This window comes from Perissodus microlepis, chromosome 5, assembly GCF_051167445.1.
Source record: "Perissodus microlepis isolate ML-2025 ecotype Zambia chromosome 5, ASM5116744v1, whole genome shotgun sequence".
Classification (NCBI taxonomy): Eukaryota; Metazoa; Chordata; class Actinopteri; order Cichliformes; family Cichlidae; genus Perissodus; species Perissodus microlepis.
Window position 1 is genome coordinate 20,262,439 of NC_140465.1, and position 13,914 is coordinate 20,276,352.

The 13,914-nt window shown below is 37.2% G+C and overlaps 1 protein-coding gene across 6 annotated transcripts in view; it reads left to right on the forward strand.

The window, feature by feature from the left end:
* Positions 1-13,914, forward strand: part of atp2b2 (ATPase plasma membrane Ca2+ transporting 2) — a 131,306-nt gene that overhangs the window by 40,993 nt on the left and 76,399 nt on the right. For 2 of the 6 annotated variants that reach the window (XM_084928657.1, XM_084928658.1), the window contains exon 2: positions 2,793-2,859. The exons of the other annotated variants lie outside the window; for them this stretch is intronic. The gene's annotated coding sequence lies outside the window, so the exon portion shown is untranslated. The remainder of the gene's footprint in view (positions 1-2,792; positions 2,860-13,914) is intronic. 6 annotated transcript variants of the gene reach the window in all.

Here is a 13,914-nt window from a genome sequence, read left to right on the forward strand (position 1 = left end):
GCAATCCAATGAGGTGACCATCATTTTCTAGGGTTAGTGAGTATTGATATACAGTTGTGTGTGGATTGTACAAGTTAGTGGAAGTTTAAGATCTGTAATTTAAAAACCAAAATGAAACCAAAGAAAAATTAATTGCATGTAATTTCCATGGACCAGTGATTTATTGTGCTTTATGTGCAGTTTAGAAACATTAAGTATATTAAGTAAGTTATATATTGTATATATTAACCGGAGCTCCTTAAATAGAAAAGGTATTCTGTTAAGGACAAATTCATATCAGGTACCATATCCATGCCAACTTTATTTATAAATCACTTTAAAAACAGCCTCGCAGGTAGAAGTGCTGCAGGTGATGGAATAAAAGTTTGAGCACTTTTGTTGTTGATGGTTTTTGTTTCCTCCAGTCATGAAATCTTTCAAATTTTTGAAAGAAAAATATTTTGGCTGGTGAGACAGTGTGAAAAAAATGCACCTCTGATAACAAGTGTTCATAAGATGGGTTGAAAGCCTGGGTGTGAAGCAATTGAAGACAGCCACTTGACACTGACACCCACTTGCTTTGAGTGTAGTGACACATTAGAGAGTCCAGTGTTTTTTCTTTCCAAATTTTTCTCAGGTGAAAATACTTTTAGTTTCGCCTACTGTGTGAAAATCTGACAGCACAAAGTGGGTTTGTACATAGGTGTATGACACAATGACTAATAATTTTTCCTCCATGTCTATACCTGTCTTGTAAGTGATCATATTTTTGGTGTCATGCCTGCTGATTGTTTGAAATCACTTTTTATAGTGTCCTGGTGATTCAGGACGTGTTTGACATGGTGAGCTGTGACCTAGTAGTTGATGTTATTTTCTCGGCTTTCCTTTGTGTAAGTGTATAATCTGAATTGATTCCATAAATTGTTGATTCCATAAATTAAAGTTGAAATGAGATATAGATAGCCGTGTGTTGAGGACTAGAAGCACGCGTTGCTGTTTGATAATGGGACAGCAAAGGCTGAAACGTTCAGATCTTGCATCTAGGAGCTTGTGCCAATACAGCAGTGTAACACGTGACATTTGTTGGATGTGGTATTCTCTTGAAGTGAAATTGTTTGCATTGCTTCTGATAGTATTTTTTCATCTACTTTGCTTTCTTCGCTGCTAAGAATCATTATGGGGAGAAAGGAATAGTGACGTGATAAACCCAATAAAATATCATATCATCAGCAGCTCATGCTTGATGAAACATTGATGCCACACTTGCTAACACTAACACATACATGTAGTGTTAGCAAGCTTTTTATAAGGTCTTGGCTATTGCTTTACTGGTTACTACTACTGGTTAAAAAGACCATCTTCATTCATCATGAATTGATCATTGCAGCATGATAAATGGATGCTTTTTCTATTTTCTTTTTCAATGTATTTGATATTTCTGTGAGAAGGTAATGAATATTTGTAATTATAATTAGGATATTTGGATTATTGCATAGAACGTGTTGAATTTGTTTATTGATGATGTGTTTTTATGTGTATTTCTATTTATTTAACTGCAGATGGAAACTAAATGTGGTGAAGTGCATCTTTCTACTTAGATGAATGTTTTTTCATACATTGCCCCTGACAGAAAGAAGAAGGAGAAAAAAGTCTAAAAAAATCAATAAAAAAATCTAATCGAATCCACACCATAGTTTGTAATCAGCAACTCTATTATTTAGACCAGTCAGCCATTTCTAAGATATTGCAAATCAGAATGTTATTTTAACATCAACATTTTCTATCGTCCATGAATCATGTCGTTTTTGTAGCGGCAGGCTCTGAACAAGCTAGCTTAAGTTGATGTTTATCAATTTAGTAAAGGATCTCAGAGTTATGGTTGTATAAGTACCTAATACTTGAATTTAAAGTATGATAAATTAAATTATGTTTTAGATTATTAGTATTATTAGATAAAATTAAATGTAATGCTGTCAAATGTAGAAATGTCGATCCATAAAGTTATATAGGCTAACTACTGTTAAAGTTAAATTAGTTACTACTAATAATAAAAAAAATATCACATTTTGTTTGAATGACTTGAAAAAAATTGTATTTACAGGCAAACTTCAAAGGAAACTGTAGTGCTTCCCTTCTCCCCTCTTCTCTTGTCTACTCTCCTACATCACAGTTCGCTTCCATGTGTTGAATTTAAATAGCCCAATAACTCCCTCATGATTTTTACAGCCTCATCTGGAGCAAGGAGAGGGCCACAGCAGCCTTTTTTCTTTTCGTCTAGCAGTGACCTTGCAGTAGGAAGTTAATATAACATATGTGTGTGTGTGCAGGCATGTTTGTGTCCATGTGTCAGAATGCACAGAATACAGCTTATGCATATATATAAGAAGTATGAGGTCTATGATTTTGCTTAATAGACTATAACTATGGGTAAATATACATGAATGAATGTATATATGGCTAATATGTCTAAATTATCAGTACATCCAATTTCCACAGGGGAAAAACAAAAACAAATCAAATTCTGCCTTTCAGTCTTCAGATTGCATCTAATCTTGATACTTAATCAAGATAAGAAAACTATGTGTCACATTATAATGTGCTTATTCAGTTCTAGTTTGAAACATGTGAAACTGAACAGACTGCTGCTGGTGCTAATTCAGGTGATAAATGGGTTCTGGTGGACTAAAATGGCTACCAGTAAAGCTTTTGTAAGCCCGCTCTTTCGTTCTATTAACAGTTAGATAGATGTGCTCTACTGCATGCATACTGCAGCCAGTATTACACAATTTCAGTTCCTTCTTATCTTCCCGCAGACAGCTGAATTCAACGTTGTCTCTTTCTCTATTTTTGGACCATATCTCAGTGAAACCTGGAACATCGGTATGATTCCTTTTATTCTTTTGCCTGAACAGATGATTTCTACACCAGACACAGACAGTGACACAAACATATCACCACACTGAGACATTTTAGCTGTTTTGTAGATGTGCATGGTCTCATCAGGGAGATTGGTTACAGAACCAATTTGTCACATGCATTTGTCAAACTCCGCCTAATGTAAGATCCTAACAGACTCTAGTCCGTCTCCAGGAAGATTCCAGCATTATATAATGAACCACTGGTGGGCAGAGAAGCACGCAGGCACAAGGAGGTGAGCCGACAAAGGAGAAGTTTAAAGAGAGCACAGGCAGACAGATGGGATGGTTTATTTAAATCCAAGTGGGGAACAAGGCAGGAAAAAAGTAGAATAGTTATATTCTGATATTTAGAAGTAGACATAAAAACATAATACCTGTGAACTGATTTGATGTCACACAAGACTTTCTTTTTGTTTTCATGACACACACACACACACACACACACACACACACACACACACACACACACACACACACACACACACACACACACACACACACACACACAAAGATGTGCATAAGTGTGCATATGTCATCTGATAGGTATAAGTAATTCTAGCCACAAGTTTGTTTGTGACCAGTATTTAAAACAGACCAGGCTTGTATAAAATGAATAAATGGATGACACAGCTGGCGCTAATTAGCTTTCAGCTGGAGGATTAACAGCTTTATTTGCTTGTTTTCTGACCTGTATGTGATCATCAGTTGCACCGCACTGATTTTTTTTTAGACGTTTAAATCTTGCAACGTTAAGTCCAAATGGTGACAGGCTACAGCGTGTGTTTGGATTAGATGCTGACGAGTGCTCGCATTAGATGTTGTGCTTCCACCACACACAACACTTTGTTTTTTTTGTGTATGACTTAGACGATGATGAACGAGGTCTAGTAGTCTGCGATCCTTTTAATCCTATGCAGGCTTCCCATGTTGGACTTGTTAAAGTTAAATGTGACACCCAGTGTTTACAGCAATGTTAATATTCTAAAGCTACTTTTGGCTGCTCCCTTATTTACAAGGGTCACCACACACTCTAAAAAGTAATTCAGAGGCTTAGTAAATATCACTATAAATATAAGTTAGATGAGCCTGATAAAATCTATGAATATCCTTATAGTAATTATCTGAGTTTGATAAGTTGAAATAAATGTCTAAAATATTAAATTATATTTTGTGTTAAATTAAGGTATTCATTTACATTTATCTCAGACAAAAAATTCAGTATGTGGTTCACAGAATACCTTCTTTGCATGTACTTAATATTTTTGTTTAAAATTGAATCAAAATATTTGAGAAATAGGTATCTATACTCATCTGTATCTTGTACTAAAATCATTAATTATTCAAATCAATATTATTTATTGTCAGCAACTACAACTGAAAAGTGTAAGTAAAACACGATAACGTAGAGTAATTGAGTACCATGAGCCTTTTTCATTGTTTTGTTCATTTTGTTTTTTAAATAATCTGAGCTTTTGTGTTTTCTCTCTTGGAAAAATGTTTAACATGTGGTCATTTTTCATACATGTATTATGAAAAACACAACTACATATTAGTTTGTTTGGTTTTTTAGACTTAGACTACCAGTGAAATACAATAACATTCATATTTGAATGTTAGGAGGCGGTCGTGGCTCAAGAGTTGGCAGTTTGTCTTGTAATCGGAAGGTTGCCGGTTTGAGCCCCGGCACCGATAGTCTTGTTGCCTACTGGTGGTGGTCAGAGGGCCCAGTGTCTGGCAGCCTCGCCTCTGTCACTGCGCCCCAGGGCAGCTGTGGCTGCAATGTAGCTTGCCATCACCAATGTGTGTGTGAATTACTGAATGATTCACACACACATTCAGGATGACTGAATGTAGTGTAAAGCGCTTTGGAGTCCATAGGGACTAAGTAAAGCGCTATACAAATACAGGCCATTTACCATTTTTAATATTAGGTACAATTTTAATTATGTTCAGTTTACAATATTAAGTAAATGGAACAAAATTTTGGATTAACTGACCAGCTATATTTCAGTTACATTGACCAAGCATGTCAGTGTTATTTACTCAATTTTTTCATGTTTGTGTAACAACTACAATTATTCATTTCAACTTAATATGTTTAAGCTTTAGTTATTCAATTGATCAAGTATATTGAACAGATTTGACTGGTTTTGAATCTACTCAATATTTTTAAGTGTAAAAGTGTTGCCTCAAAAATTCAGTTTTAGTTTTTAGAGTGCAGTGGGTACCTCCACATGTTTGATTTGTCAGATTTTTAATTCTTACGGAAGCTTGTTTCTGCCACTGAAAAAAAAATAAAATAAAAAATCTTGAATATTATGTCAAATGTAGGGCTTAATAACTCAAAATTTGAAGATATCTTCTTAATTTCAAGCCATTTTCTCAGAAGTCTGAGTTAAGAAGTTGAAATTTTGATACCTGATTTGAAATTTTGATGATAGCCTGAAATGTTGAGATAGTAATTTGAAATTCTGACTTTGGGATGGCAACAAAGGTATTTTTCAATAGCAGAATCAAGTTTCTCTACCTTCCTGACTAAACACCAAAGGGATTTATCTCTCTTCCTGGCTGGAGATCTTTGACTTCTGAAACTAACTGGTAGATCACTTGGACTAAACTGAGTTTTGATACTTAACATTTAGTACTTATATAGTAGTGCTGGTGTAGTGACAAATTAATTTCAGGCTCTATATTAAAGTCATCTCTAAAAATTGCCAGAAACTAGAAGGCTTCGGGCCATTCGTGCGACTCTCATGTGTGGCTGTGCACATTTCCTTTTCTGTGACATCTACAGATGTGAAAGAATTGCTCGAGCTGTCGTCTCTACTTCCATCATCATATATTGTAGGTAACCTCTTCTGGCAATGAAACAGCATGAACTTTTGACATTTGACATAAACCACTTTTTCTATAAACCATTGCTTACACGCTAGACTTGGCTTTAGTGGCATTTGTGAAGAACCGACATAAAATTTCACTGTCCGTGCACATGCTCATATGAATAGTCAGAGCCTTAGGTATATCATTATGTCAGAGATTTATCCCAAAACCAGACCTTACAAGTTGGAATTCACAGTCTCTGCCTCATGAAATCTAAGCTTTGAGCATTCATCCTTGAAAATGGTGGTGACTCAAATGCTTTGCAGGCTCTTTCTTGGTTTGAAACCCTCTGCAGCAAGTGCCAGGCTCAGTGTCTTTTCCTATTCACCATATTACGTGTGGACTGGACCATGTGACATAATATGTATGGATTAGTAAAATCCCCATAAGCACATGTGTCATTCACTTGTTTAATGTGATACTTTCCTCGAGGAGTAAACCTGAGTTTGAAATAAAATAAAAGAGACTTCTTGTAGGTTGGACTAGGTTCAGGCAGGTAAGGTTATGATAGCTGGATGTGAGCCTGAAGCTAAAAGGGTGTGAAAGTTGTTATCCATCAGAAAGGTCAAAAGTGAAAAGGTTGACCCCATTACATTTTCTTGGTTCTTTGTGCTCATGTTTTAATTGAGTCTGCCAGGTATTGCCTGCCATACATGTTTCTGGCGATGTTCAGGGAGACTGTTTAATATTTGAACAATGTACCACAGATATGGGTGAGGCAGTTTAAACTGGCTTTAATTAAGAAACAAAACCTAGAGCCAGATTTATTAAGCAGTGCAAATTGGTGTGATGCTACAATCTTCAAAAAACACACATGGAAGTGGAATGTTTTGTAGGTGCCCAAATTTCTATCCAGGTCATTTTATTAATGACAAGTGCAAGCTAATTAGAGCTGCACAAACTATTAAAATATTGAAAGAACAATAAATAAAAGTGTATTTATGATGTTGCAGAGCTGCAAACCGTCCCACTGGCTGTTAAAATGAACACATCAGTGTTTTAAGTAATGCATCCCTGGCTTCTTGTATAGGGAAACCATATATTCTCTCTTCCTTGTTAAGCTCTGTTACATTATAAAAGTAGCGTTGCAGACCAGAAATATGCAGGGTCAGCTCCAAAGATTTAGGACGAGTCAGTGGAGAGCTACAGTACAGAGCCAAAGCCTTGGCAAAGTGTACACAGCAATCCACCCGTGCCAGTTACATGCCCATTTTGATAACGTCGCCCTCTGTCATTCCAAATAAATCCACACACCTAGTGGTAACTATTACATATATGATGTTTTGTCACTATTGCATTGTAATGTTTGCAAAATAATACGATTCGTTTTTGTTTCGATAATAAATAAGAAAGAAAATTTAAATTCCCACCTGAAACCCTTAGTTACAGTTAAATCGGTAGATCCATCCATCCCTACTGTCATAACGTGAAAGGCAAGCTACAACCTAGGCAGGTCACCTATCTATTGCAGCTCTAATACTGAGACAGGCAGTTAACTGTTCGCACTCACATAACCCTAACACCTAACCTAGAGCGAACCCACACAATTATGCTGAGAACATTTAAACTCCACACGGAAAGGTCGTACGCGTCAGAAGGAACGATTATCCAGGTTGTGCGTATTGGCTAATGGTTATGTGACTGACTAATGAGATCGACCCCTTGCTAATTTTCAGTTTCAGCATCTCATGGCCTCATGTAACATAAACAACTGAAAAGTTGAGAGAGACTTGAATAAATAAAGTAAGGTAAAGGACACAGCTGGCTGGAATTGCCTGTAATAAGTAAAGCTAGTAATGAAAAATGTAGTCCTTATTAGTTATGAAGGGCGAATTAGAGCTAATTAGAGCAAAATAATTTTTGCACAGGGCTGCAAATGTATTCACTTGGGCTCTGTAATGAAAGTACAAAAAAGTTATTTGTTGCAAGTCTTCAAACAATGAACCAATGTTATGGAAAAAAAATGCTGTTCTTAAAAATAACGGGAGAGACTGAGAGTGTCCAGGCAGTATAAGAAGAGCATAAAAGCATGGGCATGGCAAGAGAAAATGTCACATCGCTGTACCTGCCAAAATTGTAGGGTGTGCTTCAAAAGAAGAAAAGCAAAAGTAGCAGGTGGAAGTCAGGATGCAAGCAAGAGATGGCATTGCAACAGCGACACACCAGAGATGCAAACTCATGGTCCTTCAGCAAAATATGCCTTATTCTGTCTCACTACTAAACAAGTTAACCAACAAAGGCAGCGAGTATTAGCAAGTCTGAATGGGAGTGCAGGTTGGAGAAAAAGACCTCAGTATACACGTCCTTGTTCAAGATATGCTTGTTCTACGAGTTCTAACAATTCGATGATCAATAGTTCGAAGGTATGACATTGATGTGTTGGTTATTGTAGTGGTGGTGAGATCAGCAACAATGTCTGCTTATCACCTTTTATGTGTTTTTTTGTGTTCCATTTATCACTCTAGCTGTTGCAGACGTCCTTGATCCCTCTCATCTTTCCAGATCTATCCTTTTCCTCTTTACCTCTTTGGATTCTTTGCATCACGTATGATTGAGACACCAGTTGTCTTCTAAAATAATTCTTTTTCTTGTAGATCTGAAAGATGCCTTTCATGAGAGCTTCACTATTTGGTGCAAATCTTTGCATTACTCACTGCCTTGTCCTCTGTCCTTTAGCCCAGTCATTTTACAGCTATAGCATATTATCATCAGGTCTCACCTATTTGCTTCTTAATCTTAGTCTGGAGTGACACATAGCAACCCCTGCAGCCATTCGCATTGTCTGGCCAACTGACTGTCTTCAAAAGCCCCTCATCAGCTACCCCTAGCACACAACCACAAACAGAGTTAGGTCCATAAATACTTGGGCAATGGTCAGTGGATTTAAAATCAAGATGTGATTGAACTGCACACTTAGCAATTTAGAAAATTTAGAAGATACAACCCCTTTTTCTTATATTTTTATAGACATTTCTCAGTTGTAAAAAAATAATTGGTTGGACTAGCATCATTTACAAGGTAAGGATTGTTTGTTTTTAATACGTGGGTGAAAATTCTTTGCAGTCATCCTTTTGCAGAATGCCTGAATTTTAGAGCAAATCACCAAATGCTGTTTCCTCCCCTAAGAGGCTTTGCGAGGTCTTTAGTGCAGCTGCATTCAGTTGCTTGTTTACAGATCACAGTATAGCCTAGAGTATAGCTATGTACACTTCAGAAGTCATCCATGTAATTCTAACAGTAATCACGTTACCACCAAAGACCAGTGACCTGTTTCTACTGGCAGCCATACATGCCCATGCCATAGCATTGGCCCCATCATGTTTGACAGATGATGTGATATGGTTGAGATCATAATCTGTCTCTCTTTCCATCATTTTGATGCCGGTTCATCTTGGTTTAATCTCTCCTAAGATTGTTTTTATTTTATTTTTTTGCTTTCAGATCTGTTCGACTCTGACCTTCCTGTTTTCAAGCGTAACAGCTCTCTGTATTTCCACTGATGAAGGCGTCTCTTAATTGTAGATTTTGACACTGATACACTTAGCTCTTCAAGTGTTCTTGGCTTGGTTAGAGTTTGTAGTTGCTTTTCTCAACCATAGAAATAATTCTGTCATTTTCTCTTTAACTGTCTTTTGTGGGCTTTCAGGCCTTTTGGAGCTAATGAGCAAGCCAGTGCTTTGCTTCTTTTTAAAAAATAAACCAGACTGTTGATTTGGCCAGTCCTAAAATTTTTAACTGTCTGAGAGGGTTTATTTTAAGCCTAATTATAGCTTCGAGATCTCCAGTTAAAAAATACGAAATGCAAGTTTAATACTTGGAATCATCTCCTGATTTTTTATCTGCTTAATGTCTCATGAAATATTGAGGGATCATGCCTCACCTGGCCACGAAACTGCTTGTCAGTCAATTCTAGTGTTACTTTTGTGCCTCTGAAAATAGTAGACTCCTTTAAAATAAAGCTTTAAATCTGTATTTCAATCACATCTTGATTGTTTGATTTAAAATCAGCTGCGGTGGTGCACAGAGCCAAAAGGATACTACCAAGTACTCATGGACTAACTGAACAAGGACATATTCACATGGGTATTTGTTGCTCTTCCTCTTCCTGTGATACCTTTCTTGCTTTCTTTATCTTCTTTTTGGCTTGACATGGGTTGGATCTGCAGTCGTTATCGAGCTCCTGCATTGGTTAGTGAAGAAAAAATGTATTTATTTTTCATCAGGCTCTGTCTGCACATAGTTAGCGTGACAGCTGGTTTCAACCCAATTAGAGAGCACTGATGGTGGCTGAAAGAAGAATCTCTGTGTGGTTGTTATATAACAATTCACCTCTGAGACAATGTCAGTTAATGTGTCTTTCTCTCTGTCTGGTTGTGTGTTTGTGTGTGTTTGTGTGTGTATGTGTGTGTATGTGTTCCACAGCAGCTGCTACCTAATGCACCATGTATTTGGGGATTCCCTGAACATTGTGCCACTGCTTATGCTGCTTATTATTTTCTTACCCCCATTTTATGAGACAAACTGCCTTTTTTAATTGCAGAAACTGGCAGCCTTTTGCAGGTTATACAATATGATGCTGTTTTAGTGATGGAGTTTATTGAACTTATTGTACATCACTGTTTATAAGTCTTTGCATTGTAATTCAACCCCACTCAAACTACATGCAATAAATGGTACATTTGAGAAGCTTGTATTATATTTTTTTGAGACTTTGGTAGTATGCTGTTCATTTTTTCCTTTCTGTAATTTGTAGTGGCAACAAAACTGTCATTGCAGTAGAGTTATTTTTGTCCCACCTGCATGAACGCCTAAAAAAAAAGAGTGTTTTTAACATTTTATAAATTTAAAGCATGATGTGATTTCACAAACTTGTGAGCATTTGTAAAACTGAAATTACGATGTGACATCTGTGAACTGTCAAAGGTGCAGAACAGCTCTTACTAAAGTCTTCTGCACTATTTTATGTCACAGGCAGGGGGGGCTGTATGCCAGCTATGCTGGTGGCAATGTTGCAGTGGGCACAGCTCATACCTCAGCTCTGCCTCACTGTGCTCAAGGACATTTTGAGAGGCACAGAGAATGCACATGACTTCACTGGAGGGCAGCAAACTGCCCACTTCTTGTCAGACCAGGAACTTTACATCAAGGAGAAATCAGCAATTATTAGAACACAGTTTCATCATTAGCACTTGTTCTTTACAGTCACAGAGCAGAAAAGAGAGACCAAGGAGAGAGAGGACTAAACATAATGCAATACATCACAAATGTTAGCATTAAAGGTAAGATCAATTTTAAAGTTAAATATATATTTTTATACTGTACATATTGTGCAGATTTGAAATCCGTCCTTCAAATGGTTGCAATAATGTCATCACGCTGCATTTCAAAATATTATAACCTGTATCCTTGAGTGAATCTCAAGCTAAGTGTCCTAAATGGAAATCTTGCGAAGCGTAACGGTTGAAAAATAGTGATAAGATAGTGGGATGACAATACATTAGTGGACTGTGCATGCTATTTGTACTCCATAAGTACTTAGAAATCTCTATCTGTGACTATGACATGTCACAAGCTTTATAGATAACAGCTGTTTGGTTTTATGTAAAAGGCCTTTTTTGTGTCTTACCGATAATGCGTTCCTCTGTGATTTCTTAAGAGTTAGTTAGAAGGCAAACACAATATAATGTATTATGGTCAGATGCTCTTAGCATCTGGTTGCTGGGCTCCACATTTTAATGTTGTTCCCATATGGTGTTTAAGTTCATAAAGTCCCATTAAGTGCGTTACGCACTTTAGATAAAAAGCTGTTAATTTTTGCAAAATGTGCACTTTCTCCTTCAGTGTTTAATCAGATGTTACTCATTACTCACTGTCAGCTCATGAGGGGCATGCCAACAAATATGTAGATGAACTGGCACACAGGCAGGGAATTAGACAGAAGGATAGCACAGCAGGAGGAGTTTCAGTCAGGTGCAAATAGACAGGAAAGCAAGAACACTACATCGAAATTTGTCATATTGGGTGGCACTATATGGAGAAAAACAGGTTGGGGTGGTAGCAGTAGAACATATTGGTGTCATCAGGATGCTAAGAAATCAACAAAAGATACAAATCTTTAGCACTTTAGTTAAGAAAGACGCCTACAACATTGAAGAATGATCATACCTTTTATCAGAATTTCATCTCAGTTCGTAAGACCACCAATGGCTCCCTTTGCAACCACAACCTCCCTTCCAAGGAAAGAGGAAATCAATTGTGCGCATAAAAGATAGTGTAAATGTCTGTATGTTTGCAGTCCATAAAAAGTAGAGCATCAGCTGCTTTGAAGTTACTCGGCTCAGGTATTAACATTACACCTCACCTTTATCTACCCTCTGCTTTGCACTTTCTCTGCTTTCCCCTCTTTATTTCATGATTATGTATCACTCATTCAAACTCTTCCTTTCATCTATGCCTTCCTCCATCTTTCAACTTTCCTCCCTTGGCTGTCTCCGGTCTCCTTTTTTCTCTCTCCCTTCCTCTCATCTTATCTCCCACTCTTGCATGTGACTATAATTTAAAGATAGCCAACTGCACACCAGCAGAGTATAACACCACCATCACCAGCACCAATGTGACAACATGAAGCTTGAAATACAAAGCTTCACGTGGTCCGTAATAAACAGATGTTGTTAAATGAGCTGCACTGACATTCTGCAGTATACTAGTCACGTTGCGCTTCATCCTGCAAGCCAATCTGGAATCAAGCTCTAGTATGGATTAGATTTTAGCAACTTGTTGATTTTCCAGTTTTCTTTGGCAAGTTATTCCTAAAAAATGTCTTTAAACTAGTTTCAGACCAATCAATATGTACTTTAAATCCTATCATGGATTGATTAAGCAGTGTTTTATCCCTTTTTATCTCTGTGATTAGGGATGCACCCATTCAACTTTTTTCATCAATGATAGAATATTGATACCTTGAGTACCAATCTGATACCAGTGTTAAATAAATAAGCTGTATTTGTGACAGAAGGGTAGCAACAGGAGTCAAAAGAGATGGTTTACAAGATGTTAGTGAGACCTGCTATGATGCATGGTTTGGAGAGGGTGATGCTGAGAAAAAGACAGAAGGCTGAGCTGGAGGTGGCAAAGTTAAATATGTTAATATTTTTGTTTCGAGTTAGACTGAGATAGTTTGGGCGTGTGCAGAGGAGAGAAAGAGGATATATTGGACAAATGACGTTGAATATGGGAGGGTGAAAAGGGGAAGACCACACGGAAGATTCATGGATATAGTGAAGGAGAAGCAGAGGGCTAGTGTTACAGAAGAGGAAGCTAGGGACAGGGCGTTGGAGGCAGATGATCCAATTTGGCGACCCCTAAAGTTAGTAGCTGAAAGCAGGAGAGCAATTTCTCACTGTGAGGCTGTGAAACATTAGTTCATGTGTACGTTTCCATCAGGATTGACTTAAACATTGCTAAATTTGCTAAATAAAATCTAGCAAAAAATCCTGTCCAAAAAATAACATTTCCTACATTGATATTTATCAGTAAAATTAAAGAAGAGGCAAGAAAAAATGTATTACTTTAACAGTTTATTTGCACTCATCTCACTTCAGCTCAAATGAAGTCATTAGCCTTCTGCATACTGCAGTCATTTATAGTTGCAAGTTAAATGAAATCTTCCCAATAAGTGTGAAAACAACACTACTTTTTCCTCTCTGACCATGCATTAGAGAAAGTGAGCCAGAAAGCGAGCTGGAAAGAGAAGCTTAAGCACTCCCTCATTGGAGCTTTTCCATCACTTGAACGCACAGTTAACACACTTCGCAGTTAAATAATAAAACTTGTTCAAACATAAAGAGAAAAGCTGTTGGTCTCCAAACTACTCCTGCTTTCAGCTATGTTAGCTAAGCCTCAGATGCTGGTAAATTAAATACATAACAACATAGACCTGAACTGAAAGATCAGCCCATACTGTAGATCGACAAGTTGTCATCAATGTCCGATCCAACCTTTTGGATCAGGACTCTTCTGATATCTGATACAAATGTGGGATTGTTGCATCCCTACTAATGATCAATACTCAAGTCAGGTCTTTTGATCTAATGATCAGTTTTTCTTAATTGTTATTGGGTATGCTGGTAAACCCCGG